The following is a 15,213-nucleotide window of genomic DNA, read 5'->3' as shown; positions in this document are numbered from 1 at the left end:
TTCAAATCCCCTAAACACTTCTGACAAAGCCAGCCCACGGGGACCTTGTAGCAACCACGTAGCAGCCTGGTGGCAGCCTCTTAGGACCCTCGGGATAAACTGTTTTTCTATTTCAACCCCCCACAAACACTACTGTTGCAGGGCTCAGAGATGATATGGTGCTCACACACCCTTTACTGAGCTCTGGTGCTCACCACGGGGTCGCCGGCTCCCGGAGGCTTGCCCCTCCTTGTACCCCTTTGCTTGCACACATGAGCTTCTGTGCAACTGGAAATGATTTGCAGCTACCTGGCTCACACCCAGAGCATGTGGCCACACGGGACTCTCAGCCGCCTGCAAGTCTTGAGGTCTGAGACTGTGGGTCGAAACCCCCATACGGGGTCATGCAACTGAATGAGGGAGGGATGGCAAGATGTTGGCAATGTTGAAAGTTTATTTTCAATTTTTTTTTGCTTTTGGGGGTTTTGAGGCCACAACTGGCGGTGCTCAGGGCTGACTCCTGGCCCAGGAATCACCCTTGGTGGGGCTCTGGGAACCATCTGGGGTGCTGGGGATCGAACCTGGGTTGGTCGTGTACAAGGCGAGTGCCCTCCCCACTGTCCTATCTCTCTGGCCCCAACAGTGAGAGGTTTCTGAAACATGCAGCAACAAACATGAATTCAATGAGTGAGGCCCAAATGCAAGATACTTCCGGCTTCACTCACCCAGGCTGCATTTCTCAGACAATAAGGGGCCATGATGGGAGAAGCTTAGGACATCCCGGTCTAATCCACTGAGCTATCCCCCAGAACCCCGAGACATTTTGTTTTCATGGACGGGATCTAGTTGTAAAATAAATCTTTCTGAGGCTGCAAAGTACAGCATAGTGGGGGTGTTAATAATTCTGTATTGCCAATTTGAAAGCTACACAGAGGGCTGATCATAAAAGTTCTCAACACCAGGAAAACATTTCTGGGGGGGAGCTCCATTCGGTGACAGATGTTAATGGGACCTTGGTGAGCACTTTGTAATCAATACAAATATGGAATACACCTGAAACTCATATAATATTATGTGTCAAGTACACCACAATAGAAACTAATTTCTTAAGCACCTATCTCCACATTCTGGGATGCAAGGGATTATAATTCCACCCATCCACTTTGAGGGACACAATTCAGCCCATTAAAGTGACTGATGCGGGACTGGGTAGTGTAGTTCAGTGGCAGCGCCTCTGCTTTAGTAAATGCCTGTGGCCGCGGGCTGGGCCCCCAGCACTCTCCACCAGCTGAGTGGTCCTGCACAGTGATCCCAGGTCTGCACAGAGTGTGTGATGTTCTGTGCATGTGATGTGTGAGCACTACGGTTCTGTGTGCAATTCTCCCCAAAGGGAAGGTGAACAGGCACGGAGACATCCGACCAGCGCTAAAACCAAGACTACAACCGAGCAGCGAAGTGCTGGAAACGTCTGATATTTTAAAGGACACGTCTATTATCAGAATGAGTTCAGAACAAGTGCTAAAAAAAAAACAGAGCCCTCTGCTTTGGAAATGTAACGAGGTCCACAGAGCAGCCTGCACAGCAAGGCAGGCCCTAGAATAGCACAGCCGTCCGCCGGTGTCCAGTGTGCAATCTGAACTGTAATTAAGTCCCCTGCAGGCAACGGGCGGAGGAGGCCGCCCGCGAGCCCACGCCACACAGGGTGGACGCAGGAGCTGCGCAGACGTGGGCCCAAAGGCCCTTCTTCCTCCCATTCTGCTCTGCGCCTTCAAGGTGGGTCCTGCATGTCAGGAGAACCGGACTCTGATTCTGCCTGCATCCCTGGGCCACCTCCTGAGAAGTCATTTCCCACTGGCTTGCTCCTAGCCAGGTTGGCTCTGCAGGACACAGGTCAGCCGCTTCGACACCGTGGTCCTGCCAGCTGTTCCAGGTGCTTTACCAGGGGGTCTGGGACCAGAGAAGTGGCTAGAAGACTGCCCCGTCCCCATCCCGCTCCCTGGCATTTAATTGGCCCACGCAAGTCACGAGACACACGTGGAACCACCCCCCAAAAAAATGGGCGGAGCCCGGGAGAAGGAAGTGCAGAGGGTTGATGCCAGAGAATAGAAATTTGCACCTTTTAAAGGGAGACTGAGAGTAGGGGGTTGTGGAAGGAGGAAAATTGGGGACACTGATGAGAAATGTACACTGGTGAAGGAACGGGTGTTGGAACACTATGACAGAACCCCAATCATGGCCAGCTTTTTAGCTTTGTATCTCAGGGTGATTTTTTAAAAATTTTAAACACACAAAGAATGTTGCACTTTTCCTGCACAATGCAAAGAGCAACCGTGGCCAAAGTCAGCTAAAGCTGGGCATTAGAGATGCCCAGCAGCCTGCCCCTGAGCCCCAGCACCCCGGGTGCAGGGAGAGCGCTCCGGGAACAGACAGTGTATGTGCCTTGCACGTACATGGCCCCACATCCAATCTCCAGCACTGTCAGGCCCCAACACTGAAGAGACTTGGCCTCATTGGCCAAGTATTGCCAGGAGTGGTCCCCTACAACATGGGTTGGGAGGGTCCCCTACACATGGCTTGGGAGCACCACCTGCTCCCCAAAATGAACATAGGACTATGGTTCTGAGAAGACCCCAGAGAGAACTGGAACAGAAACTCAAGATTGCCGCCCACCAGTGATCACAGCAGCACTGTCTGCAAAAGACGTCAGGTGTCCCCCTGGTAGAGAGTGGGGCATGTTCCTTCCCTGGAATCCAGCCCCGAGACTAAAGCAGACTCTGACACCAGTTACCACATGGCCAGACTCTGAGGCAGTTGTGTGGTACCGCTTACAGAGGTGGTGCCTAAAATAGATTCACCAGACAGGAGGCAGAAATGGGGGTGTCAGGGCCAGGGGCAGAAAGGAACAGGATGGGGGTAGTGTTCCTGGGGCCAAAGCTCCAGTCCTACAAGATGAAAGGGGCTCAGGAGTTGGGCGGGGTGGAGGCTGATGGATATCCCTGAAACTGGTGCAAGTGTCCATCCCACACCCTTCTAAGTGTCCCTACTCCATGTCCTGGAGAGGCCTACACCAGTAGCCTATTCCCAGCCTCAAGTCCCAGGAGAGGGGCCAGGGTAGGGTGCTTGGGAGGCCACTGGGCCATGAAGGCAGGGCCCCGACACATGGACTTGCTGCTCTGATGGGGGAGACCGTCGGCACCCAGGTGCCCCCCCCACCAAGTGAGGACACGGCATGAAGGTGCCCTCGGGGGACTATGGAACAATAGACAAGGCTGGAAGCTGGGCCTGCAACCACCACATGCAGCAAGATCACAGCTCCGTGAAAACCATGACTCCATTCCAGCAAATTGCACCTTATTTCAATTTTCCATCAGAAACAAATGCAAGGGGTCTGGGGCACATAGGGGGTTTCAGGGCACCAGATCAATTCATGGCACCACACGCCCCCCACCCCCGGCACTGCTGGAGGCCCCAACCATTGCTGGGGTGACCCAGAAAAATCAATCTCTTGTGCCACAGGACCTGGACAACACACATGCTTGGGTCTCACAGGGCCTGGTTGGTCACAAACCACCGAGAGGGGTGCCCAGGCCCCAGCGGGTCCCAAGCCTGCTGGCTCACACCCAAAGTTTCAGGCCTGAATTCAAGCCTTTGAGTCTGGGCATGGCCCAGCTCCACCCAGGCCCCAAACACCCTGATTATGCCCAAAGAGTTTCATCTTCACACCTTCATACATCAGAATCCTGCCCACCATGGGGTTGCCCACATGTACCCGCTTTCCAAAACTCCATGATCTCTGGCTGGTGTATCACCTGGCAAATCCCCAGTGTGTGTGTGTGTGTGTGTGTGTGTGTGTGTGTGTGTGTGTGTGGTGGTGGTGTTGGTGATGGTGTTCAGGTTGGTTGGGACTGTGCTAACCAGGATCAGTGCCCGAGCACTCTCTCCAGCACCTAGCACCCCACCCAAGCCTCAACGTGTGTGCTGGCCCCCACTCTTCACCCATGACCTGCATTCAGCCCTGAGTCACTGGGAGAAGACAGCAGGAGGAAGACCCAATTCGGCTTCACTCTTGTCTCCTGGCCGGGCACGAGGTTGTGCTGGCACGAGCTGTGGAGAGACAAGGGGCCGCAGCTCTGCTCAGGCATGAGGCTAGGTCCCTGACAAGTCGGGGGAGGGGGAGAGGATGAGGTCCCAGCCTGCTGCGGAGGCAGTAACCTGAGGAACGCCCTTTCTGATTCAAATCACTCGCATGATGGTGGGCTGACTTTCTCTTATTCAACACCATTGTTACCTACATTTCCACAGAGGCCTCTAAAACCAGTCTAAGGCCCTCCTAATTATCCAGAGGGGATCCCACAAAAGGCGCCTTTCCTGAAATAGAGCAGGTGGCAGCTCCACTCAAACATCTCCGAGAGAGCTCAGCTCCTCCCAGACCCTCCCAAGCCGCCACAATGGCGCTCTCATGAAAATTAATTACAGGCATCTTTTTAAAGACGGATCCCCAGGATGGGGATCTGAGGACAGGGTTCTTGTCAGGCTCTTGGGGTCTCTGGTGAATGAGCAGGTGCGGCCCTGCAGCACTCGGGGTTCAGGGTCTCCTCTCTGGGGTGGGGAGCAGGGTCCGGGGTCATGGCTGACAGACCCAAAAGACAGTATACTGCAGCGCAGCCAGAATGCTAACAGCCAAGCAGAAAAGTGCACTGAATGCATCATCTTAAGCAACTGAAAACTGGCTTTCTGTCACTGTGGTTGAGGACTTCCAGCAGATGCAAGAGAAAGAGAGAGGGAGAGAGAAAGAATGATGATAGATAGGCAGAACAGAGAGAATGATGGATGACAGATAAGATCAGATACATATTGGGGAGGCCAGAATAATAGTACAGCGGGGCGGGCGTTTGCCTTGCACTTGGCAACCTGGGTTCAATCCCTGGCATCCCATAGGGTCCCCCAAGCACCGCCAGGAGTAATTCCTGAGTGCAGAGCCAGGAATAACCCCTGAGCATTGCTGGGTGTGACCCAAAAAGAAAAAAAAAGATACATATTGGGTTATATGGGTGATAGTAAATGGCTGGGTAGACAGTATGTGTGATAGGTTAGATGACAGGACACGATGGGTCAATTATTAGACAGGATAGAGCAGATGGTGGATAGGTGAGTGGGTGGTTGATAAGTAGGTAAATGGTAAATGATGAATGGTTGGATGGATGGATGGATGGATGGATGGATGGATGGGTGAATAGATGAATGGTTGGGTAGATGGATGGATGGTTGGGTGGATGGACGGTTGGATAGATGGATGGATGGATGGTTGGGTAGATGGATGGATAGATGATTGGATGGATAGAGGGCTGGAGGAATGGGTGGACAGAAGGATGGATAGATGGAGGAATGGATGATTATAGGGATGATGGAAGGAGGGATGGATGGTGGGAGGGATGGATGATGTATGGAGGGATGGATGGAGGGAGGGATGGATGGAGGGAGGGAGGGATGGTTGGAGGAATGGATGGAGGGATGGATGGAGGAATGGAGGGAGGGAGGGAGGGAGGGAAGAAGGGAGGGATGGAAGGATGGATGGTTGGTTAGATGAATGGATCACTGGATGGTTGAATGTATGCATGGGTAGACATGTAGATAGGCGGACAGATGGGTGGGTTAGTGGATGGACAGGTGGATGGAACAATGGATGGACAGAAAGAATGTCTAGGTGGTTGAGTAAAGTGGGTTTTCAACTGTGATCTAAAAGAACACATCTGTCTAGACTCTAGTTTCTACCTGATGTAAGACACACTCAGATGGGCACAGGGTAGGCTATGGCGACCAGGATGGGGTTCAACTGCACCTCTGGCCCAACTCTCCATGGAAGAAACAAGCCTGGAAGAAACCAACAACCAGGCTGAGGAGAGCACAACAGGGGTGGGAGCAGGCAAGTCTCGCTTACAGAGCCAAAGTGTGATCAGATCTGCACTGGGGACTCTCTGGCTGACGGTGAGACCAGAGGAGGTCCGAGGTTGCTGGGGCTGTGTGCAGGCACATATCAAACCGAGAAGAGGACCCCAGAGTGATCCCTGGGTCCCCCAACACTCAGGTCAGCGGGGGGGCAGGCCAAGTGGGTAGAAAACCCCAAGCCGAGAGCACCCCAGAAGCCAGGGAAGTCGAATATCCTTCTGGGAAGGACACATGTAGGAAAGACTTGGATGCGAATCACTTGCTGATCTGGATGGGTTCCAGGGGGTACCCTGTCATGCACTGAGCGGGTATAAGTGTCAGGAAAGGGGCTGATCCTAATGGTTCAGAGGAATGGGGGAGGGAGGGCAGAGGGATAGGACAGGGGGGCGGGCATTTGCCTTGCACCCGGCCCACCTGGGTTCCATTCCAGGCATTCCGTGGGGTCCTCCAAGCCCCACCAGGAGGAACCCCTGAACACAGAGCCAGAAGTAAGACCTGAGTGCAGCTGTGCGTGGCCCCTGCAAAACAGAAAGAGAGGGGTGGGGCGGGGAGAGAGAGAGAGAGAGAGAGAGAGAGAGAGAGAGAGAGAGAGAGAGAGAGGACAGGGGACACTTGCCATGCATGCAGCTCCTGGGGCTCCTTCTGGCACTGCAAGGGTTGCTCCTGAGCGCAGAGCCAGGAGCAGCCCCCAGCACAGCCAGGTGAAGCTCCAACCTCTCCACTCCCCCCAAAAAGTAAAGGAACAGAGGGTTGGAGCTGGAGAGGGGGGCGCAGAAAATAGGGCAGCGCTGGGAGGGAAGTGGCCGGTGAGCCACGTGTGCGAGTGTGATGCGCGGAGGACGAGCTGCAGGCCCAGAGACGCTCCAGCGGCGGCAGCTGGCGCCGCTCCAGCGAGGAGGCGGCTTTGGAGCCGGATACGATATTTCCAGTCTCGGGAGGGGAGCGACGGCTCTGGGCACAGATGCTGGCAGGGAGGGACGTGCTGTGGGGGTGGGAGCTGGCACCAAGCACTCAGTCCTCGGCGCAGCCCCCGACGGCCACCTGAGAAGCCAGGGAGACATTAGGTCCTCCCGACTGCAGGGGGCGCCACAGGCGCACATGGTCTCCGGGTGTGGGGGGAAGACACCAGGCAAAGAGAGCCACAGAGATAGGGAGGAAAGGAAGGAAAGGAGGGGGGAAGGGAGGGAGGAAGGAATGGAGGAAGGAAGGGGAAAGGAAGAAAGGAATGGAAGAAGGAAGGAGGAAGGAAGGCAGGCCGGCAGGCAGTATCATGGACAAGAGGACAAGACAAAGTCAAAGCAAACCCGCCTTTGGGTTCTGGGATGGGCCCCCGGGGGGTTGGGGCGGGGGGGGGGGGGGAGTCTCTGGGCTCTTCAGTGTGTTTGCTGTGTTACCACAGTGCATTCATGAGGCCTGAGCCAGTCCTGTACAGTATCACATGAAGCTGTAAACGGTTGATGCCTCTGTAAAAACAGACAAGGCGGGGGGTGAGGGGGACACGTGAAAGGGACTGTGGTGGCAGGGGGCAGGGACACTTGCCCATACGCTGTACATCCTGCTTCTACCTCCCTATCCCAAAGCAGTCCCCAAGCCCCTCCAGGAATGATCCCTAGCACAGAGCCAGGAGTGAGCCCTGAGCACCGCTGAGTGTGGCCTGAAAACACACACGGCGGTGTTCAGAGAAAGGGAAGGCGCCGGACAGAGTGACCGGGAGCATCCAAAGCTCGCACAACTGGGGCACGAGGATGAGCCCCTGGAATAAGACAGTGACCCGGTGGGTACTGTGAGCACCCGGAACCCCTGCAAGTTAGAATGAAGGTATGACAGAGTCATCTGATTTGAAGGTGGGGGTTCCCAGCAGTGCCAAGGATTGAACCGGGATGAACCAGAACGGTCTGCCAAACATCACCACAAGTGACACCTGACCACAGAGCTGAGGGCTGCCCAACAAGCACTGCCAGATGTGGTCCCCCAAGCACTGCCAGAAGTGGTCCTCCTGAGCAATGCCAGATGTGTTCCCGCTGAGCACTGCCAGATGTGGTCCCTCAAGCACTGCCAGATGTGGTCCTCCTGAGCACTGCCAGATGTGGTCCAACAACTAGACAGAACCAAAATAAGTTTGGGGCCAGTACTGGCTCGGCAGTCGCCTTGCATGAGGCGTGAGGGCCCGGGTTCACGCTACAGAAACATCAACAAGGATAAAAGGACATGAAGCTGTTCCTGTTCTCAGGACCCAGGAAGTTTCTTGCTTTCTCCCCAGGCAATCAAAATCCCCCAGCCCCACCCCGAGGGTCAGAGGGATGAGAGAGAGGCTGAAACGGCCAAAACGGCCGGGAGTCAGCCCAGATGCCAGGGGAGGGCAGAAGACATAGCAAGAGCCCCCCCAGCCCCCTGTTATCAGCCGAGGCCCCGAACCCAACCTCTGACCCTCTCAGTCTCTGTCCCTATCGGGGCTGCTCTGAAAACCTGAGCAGAGACAGCCAGACTCTGCCCAGAAGCCAGTCCCCCTCCAGGAGAGTTCCAGTGGGTGCAGCTCTCTAGCCCCTGCGGGTCAAGGAACTGACTGCAGCATCCCCACAGTGGGAAACGGGCTCCCCGACACCCTGGTTTGGCTCATGTGTCTCAATCTGCTAGGTGCTCCTAGAAAAGCAAAAATATTACTTTGAGGCCACGCCCAGTCTTTCCCAGAGCTCTGTGCTCAGGAATCACTCCTAGAGGGGCTCAGTGGTCCCTATGGGGTGCCGGGGATCAAACCTGGGTGGCCGTGTGCAAGGCCAGCACCCTCCCCCTGGCCGATCTCTCCTGCCCCAAACCCAAACAAACGTGTTCGTTTTTTTCAGGGATGAGAAAACCTAGTTGACTGGGATTTGTGTCTTATGATTCCCAGACGTTATACAGGGCAACAAAGAGGAGAGATGAGGACAATATGCTTTGGGGAACCCCCTGGTGGCGGGTCCTGGCCAGGGCCAGAGGGCGGTGGGCAGGAGACCAGCCCCCAGACTGCATGTCCTGGAGAGGGCCCAGCCCACCGCCAAGACCCACCCGGGCCTCAAACGTCTCGTTCCGAAAGTGAAGTTTGGCCCGCATAGGGCGCACCAGGGATGGGGTGGATGCGTCCTGATTACATTAGCCTTGCTCTGTAATTTGGGTGAGTCACGGATCTTACAAATTAGGGGGCTGAGCGCCTTGGCAGACGCCCCCTGCTGAGAAGGAGGGTGGAGCGTTCTGGGGAGATGGAACCCCCAAATCAGACCCAAGCCCAGAGAGGCTCTCTGAAGTGAGGGTGGGGTGGGGAGAAGCCTCTGGGTGCGTAGGCCTGGATCTCTCCAAGAGGTCATGTCTGGCCTTCGGGGTGAGAACACCCCATTCTCACAGAAGGAGCCCCCCCCCAAGGGACAAAGGGAATGAATGAGGCTGGGGCGACCCCAGAATGCCAACTGACTGCAGGGCCCAAGGGAAACACACTGGGTAACTTCTCAAGAGTTACCGGAAAATGACAGCAACAAGCCTCCACCACCCCAGCCACCAGGCCTCAGAGGCAGTGAGAAGGGACCTGGGGACACTGGTTTCCTGAGCCTTTCCCCAGAGGACAGTCCTACTCCACCAACCAGGAACGTGAAGTCCAGCCCTGTCATGAAGGGCACCCAGCACCACATGGCCAGCAGGGGGCGCTGCAGGGCTGTGGGACCTACTCTAACCATTTCACAGCCCTGCCCCAGGCGGGTTCACTAACGGTGAGAGGGACTAGAGGGAGTCTGAAACGGCCAGGAGTTGGCACAGATGTCCAGGGAGAACTGGAGACAGCAAGATACCTCCCTGGCAGGTCCCCGTGAGCATCCACGGCCCCAAGCCAACCTCTGACCACCCCCCGTCAGTCTCAGTTCCTCCTCTACACATGCCACATCCCATTGGTGCTGTTCTAAAAATCTGACGAGTGACACCCAGACACCCCCAGAAGCCAGAAGACGGTCCCCCATCCCCACCACAGTGGACACTATGGCGCTCTCCCACTTTCAGGGTGAGAACTGACCATGGTGGGAAACGGGTTCCCCGATGCCTGATTTGGCTCATGCGTGTCATTCCACTGGTTCTGAGAAGGAGCCTGGAGGAAAGCCCCAATCCAACTGGGTAAAGTGGGGAGCAGGGCTCCTGGCATCACCGGCTACAGCCCCACTCTGGCCGGATCCCACAAGCGCACCACAAAGGGGCCAATGGATGAATGCGGGAATGAGTCCCAGCTCTGCGGGGAGAAGCCCTGAGTTCAATCCCATCAGCCCAGGGCCCTCAGGCTCAACTGAGGGCAGAGTCACGCAACCCTGAGCACCACCACAACCCCTGGGCGTGGGACTCAAACACACCCCTGACCCTGAAGGCTGGCTCAACCTCCGTTTGGGTTTCCAACAGGGCACGCCTGATGCCCAGCAACAAATGATGACGCAGAGGCACTGGAAAAGCTGCACCCTCCCAGAATCAGTGACATGCTGCTGGTGTCCCAGGAATTTAACAAATGACCATGAGGAATGTGTCTGGGATTCTAGGAGGCAAAGGAGGTGGCACTCCAGAACTTACATCCCCTTGTGGAAGCAGAGAGAACGGGTTCTAAACTCTTTTAAACTGCTTAAGAAAGAGAGGTGGGCTGGAGCGATAGGACAGCAGGGAGGGCACTCGCCTTACACATGTCCAACCTGAGTTTAATCCCCAGTATCCCAGAGGGTTCCCTGAGCCCATCAGGAATGATCCCTGAGCACAGAGTCAAGAGTGATCCCTTAGCACCACTGAATGTGGCCCAAACCAAAAATCTTTAAATAGAGGCTTCTTCTTCAACTGTAACAGAGAAATAAAAGAGAAGGCTCCTCAGGAGACTGATTAAGAAAGGGGAAGTGGGTGATGTTCAAAGTTGAGAGGAAGTCACCCAACTCAAATGAAAGGGAAAATGAAAGAGATGGTATTGGGGAAAACAGACAGGCACCCCAAACTGTGAGAAAGCATCAAATGTCATATACAGATTGTTAGAAAACCAACGGAAACATAATGAAATCCTACCCAAATGACCAATGAAAATCAGAATGGAGGGGAAAACAACTGTGGCCAGAACTGACGAGTTCTTTAAAAACCTGATACGAACCTAGGGATGAAAACGACCGTTTAAATGAAAGAGGCTCCATCAATGATTCTCATGGCCGGGGTGAGCGCACAGTTGTAGAAAGGCCGTAGTTTTAACACTGTAGCACTGTGGCATTGTTAATCACTTGCTGGAGCGGGCCCAGTAACATTGTGAGACTTGTTGTTACTGTGTTTGGCATATCAAATACATCATGGGTAGCTTGCCAGGCTTTGCCATGCGGAAAAGAGACTCTCGGTAGCTTGCCGGGCCCTCCAAGAGAGGCAGAGGAATCGAACTCGGGTGGGCCGGGTTGTCTGTATGCAAGGCAAATGCCCTACCCGCTGTGCTATCTATCACTCCAGCCAGTAATTCAAAATCACCTTTGGTGGGAGAGTAAGCACAGGGGTAAGGCCTTATGTGCTGTCCAACCCAGCCCCAGTCCAGCGCCAAACAGGGTCCCCGAAGTCCCACAAGGAGAGACAGACCCGTGAACGCAGAGCCAGGTGCAATCCTGAGCACCACCAGGCATGGCCCAGACACCACACGGGCACAAAAGAGGATGAAAATGGTTAAAAACGCAAGATCGGTTCAAAGGATAGGGAAGGAAAGATGCGCCCAACGGCAAGCCAACTGCAAGCACAAAGAAAACCAGAGTGACCAGGCAAAGCGGCTTGGCCGCACTATTGACTGCATCCACAGCATTGCCCAGTGCTGACCTGGAGTGGACACAGTGGTCCAGGGTAGAAACGGGCAGGGCTCCTGACCCCTGTAGGAGAGGGGATCTGAAAGCAGACGTGGTGGGGGTCCCGCCAGAGCCTGGCTGCTCTAGGCCTCTGGAAATGCCCGGTGCTCCCCCCTTCCCCCTCCCCCCCCCCCCCCCCCCCCGCCGCAGAAACAACAGAGCACCCTGGAGGAGCTGTGCTGGGGCCCTGATTAAGGGCAGGGGAGGACCAGAGGCCATTGCCCCCACCCAGCGCCCCACTGCCCGGTGGGATGGCATGTAACCATGAAGGGCACTACTCACTGGGAATCACGGCCGTTGGCTTGAAGGGTCCTGCCTGCAGGAGGCTGGCGAGGCTGGACTCTGCAAAGAACAGAGAGAAGACGCGTGAGGTGGGCTGGACACACACAGTGCAAGCCCTGGACCCCCGTTGGAGGGTGGAACCCCCAGAGGAAGCAGGACTCAGAGACCCAAAGCAACTCAGACATCTGGGGGACTGCAGGGGGCCCAGCATTGGGGGCTCCCAGGAATACTTAGGGGTTCCGGGAGCCACTCAAAGTGACACACAAGTGGGATGGTTCTTTCTCAGACTCTGCAGTACTGGGAACCACCACGGCCACATCAACCAGTGCTCAGGACCATGCACTGCTGAAGGTCAAACTTGGGGTCCTGAGGAAACAGCAGGACAGCGGGGAGGGTATGAGATGCAGCTGGCCCACACAGGGTCCCGAGTCTGCCAGGAGTGAGCCCTGAGCACAGAGCCAGGAGTGGCTTTCCCAACCCCCCACCCCAAAAGAAAAAAGTAAACAAAAGAAAAAAGTAAATCTCATCTTTGATGAGATTATTTCTCAACATTATTTCTCAAAATAATCTTTCTCCCCAGGTCACAAAACATGGTGGAGACCCACCAGTCCATTTGACAGTCATGCTGAGATTCTTAAACCAATTAAAGCTCGATGGAAATTTATAGGCCCGTATAATTTATGAGACAGAGGCCAAAATCTTCCAGGAAAGACTGAGGAGCCTGGCCCATCACTGAACAGAAAGGCTAAGTGGGCAGGGGACAGTACGGCAGGGAGGGTGCTTCTCTGGGGGCACCGTGACCCTTGTTTGAGCCCCAGCACCCCACGGGGCTCCAGAGCCCTGCCAGGAGTGACCCCTGAGTGCAGATCCAGGAATGAAGCTCTGAGCACCACCAGGTGTGTACCCTCCCCTCAAAAAAAAAAAACACACCAAAACCCAAAAATATCCAAGAGGTGGTCCCAAGTGAGTCCCAGGAAACGGAGAAGGTGGACAGATGGGGCAGCCGCCCACACGCCTGCATAGTCTAGGAAGCTCGCAGCCAAGAGGCTAGGACAGATGGTGAGGGCAGAGCCTGGCATGAGTCGCCGGGTTTGGGCACGTGGCCTCCCTGGTTCCGGGGTGCCTGGCCACGATAACTCCCCGTGATGAGGAGTCACCTCGCCCTCAGCCCCCACTTATCTGGCCCAGAACATAAAAAACCAGAATTCACCCCAAACTAGACTCAGAAGACATGGGCCGGGAATGGAGAAAGCTTTTGCCCTCCACTTACTTCTGCCCCAAAAGCAACTGAGCGTGGTGGGGAGGGGGGGCGGGACTGACCCACCCCAGGGGCTGAGTGGGCACGCCGCGATTCTCAAAGCGGCAGGTGGCTACTTCACTTCTCCAAAGGAGAAAACCGAATCCCTGGGCCCAGGTCCACTCTCAGCGCGTCTCTGTTGTCTGGGTTTGGCTGGGGGCCACCCCCACTGGGACTTGTCCATGAAACGCTCTCTCCGGTCCCTCAGCAAGCACACAGGACGATCATGCCTTTAAGCAAAGGCTCCCTGTGAAAGTGAGGAGGCCACATCCCTGGGTTCTCCCAACAGCTGATGTGGAAACTGACCAAGCACCTGCCGAGAGGAGGGGCTGGTGGTACAGTGGTGTGAACTCAGCAGGGGGGGGGGGGTCCGCGAGGGCCCCCTGTGGTCTGCCACAGACTGGACAGAGCTGGAGGGTGTCATGCGAAGTGACGGGCATCAGGAAGGAAAGGGACAGATGCGGGGAAGCTCTTGCTCCAGGTGGAGAGCGAGAGACAAAGCCTGAGCTCAGACAGAGACCAGCGGACAAGTAGAGCCTGAGTGCCTGGGGGTCCCAACACACTGGTGGGGGACATGGGAGAACAGTGCCTCAAGTGTCTGGGGTCATGCTGCTGATGGTGAAGGTGCAGCAACTGTACATCAAAACCTAAAAATCGCGGGGCCGAAACAGGGAGGGCACTTGCCTGCACGCAGCCGACCCAGGCTCGATCCCCGGCACCCCACAGGGTCTCCCGAGCACCAGAAGGAGTGATTCCCGAACGCAGAGCCAGGGGTCAGCCCTGAGCACTGCCAAGTGTGGCCTCAAAACAAAACCAAAAGAAGTTGGGCTCAAAACTTCAAGATGACGCTTTATTGCCAGATCTCAGCGACATTTTGTTTTGCTCTTGATCATCTGGGAAGCCGGGTGGAAGGCACGCGCCCTCCCGGCTGAACAATCCCTCCAACTATCTCTCCGGCACCAAGGGTAACTCTACTGGGGGGTTCTCAGGGGACCTCAGGGACACTCCCGGTGACTGTGGGCCAACAAAGCTGGCTGGAGTGGTGCACAGGCCTGAGGATGTGGTGCTGGGGACCTCTGGGCCACCCCAAAAGTGACTGGGAGCCTCCAAGACTGCACCTGGGAGTTTAGGGAACCCTGGACTGAGCCACGCTCAGCCCCACGCAAAGTCTGCTCTTTAGTTTTTGGGTCACACCCGCAGTGCTCAGGGCTTACTGCTGGCTCTGCACTCAAGAATTACTCCTGGTGATGCTTGGGATACCCTATGGGTGCTGAGGATTGAGTCCTCCCGCTGTGCTCTCACTCCGGCCCGCTCTTGAAGCCCTGCCGATGGCTCTGGGCTTCCCAGTCTGGGCTAATAGAGGAGCTGGAAGTGTCACCCTCGGAAGAGACAGACCAACACCACGATGGAGAGAGCAACAGGGTCCCTCCTTGGTCCTGCTAAACGTCCCACGTTGGGGGCATCTCCCAAGGGCGTCTGGGAGTGTCCATGCTGCGGGTGGCTACTGACCACAGCGCATCAGAGACCTCTCCCAGTGGCTAGCAGAGACTGCATGACCCGGCGCCAACCTCTCGGCTGGCCCCCGGCCCCTGTGCCCAGTCCTCCTGCTCCAGAGCTGATGGCCCGGGGGCTGGGACTGTCCCAGGGCAGGGCTCACAACCTGCCCCCACTCACGGTTCGCTGTCCCCCCCAGATTCTGACTCAGCTCTGATGCCACTACAGAGCTCAGCGGGGTCAGAAAATGAGATCAGATGAGACAGGAAGGAAGGACGGAGGGATGGAAGGGGGGAGAGAAGATGGGAGGGAGGGAGGGAGACAGGGAAGGAGAGAGGGAGGGAGGAGGGATTGAAGGGGGGAGGGAGA

This window comes from Sorex fumeus, unplaced genomic scaffold (genome assembly GCF_029834395.1).
Source record: "Sorex fumeus unplaced genomic scaffold, SorFum_2.1 ptg000051l, whole genome shotgun sequence".
NCBI classification, from domain to species: Eukaryota; Metazoa; Chordata; class Mammalia; order Eulipotyphla; family Soricidae; genus Sorex; species Sorex fumeus.
This window is presented reverse-complemented; position numbering follows the sequence as displayed.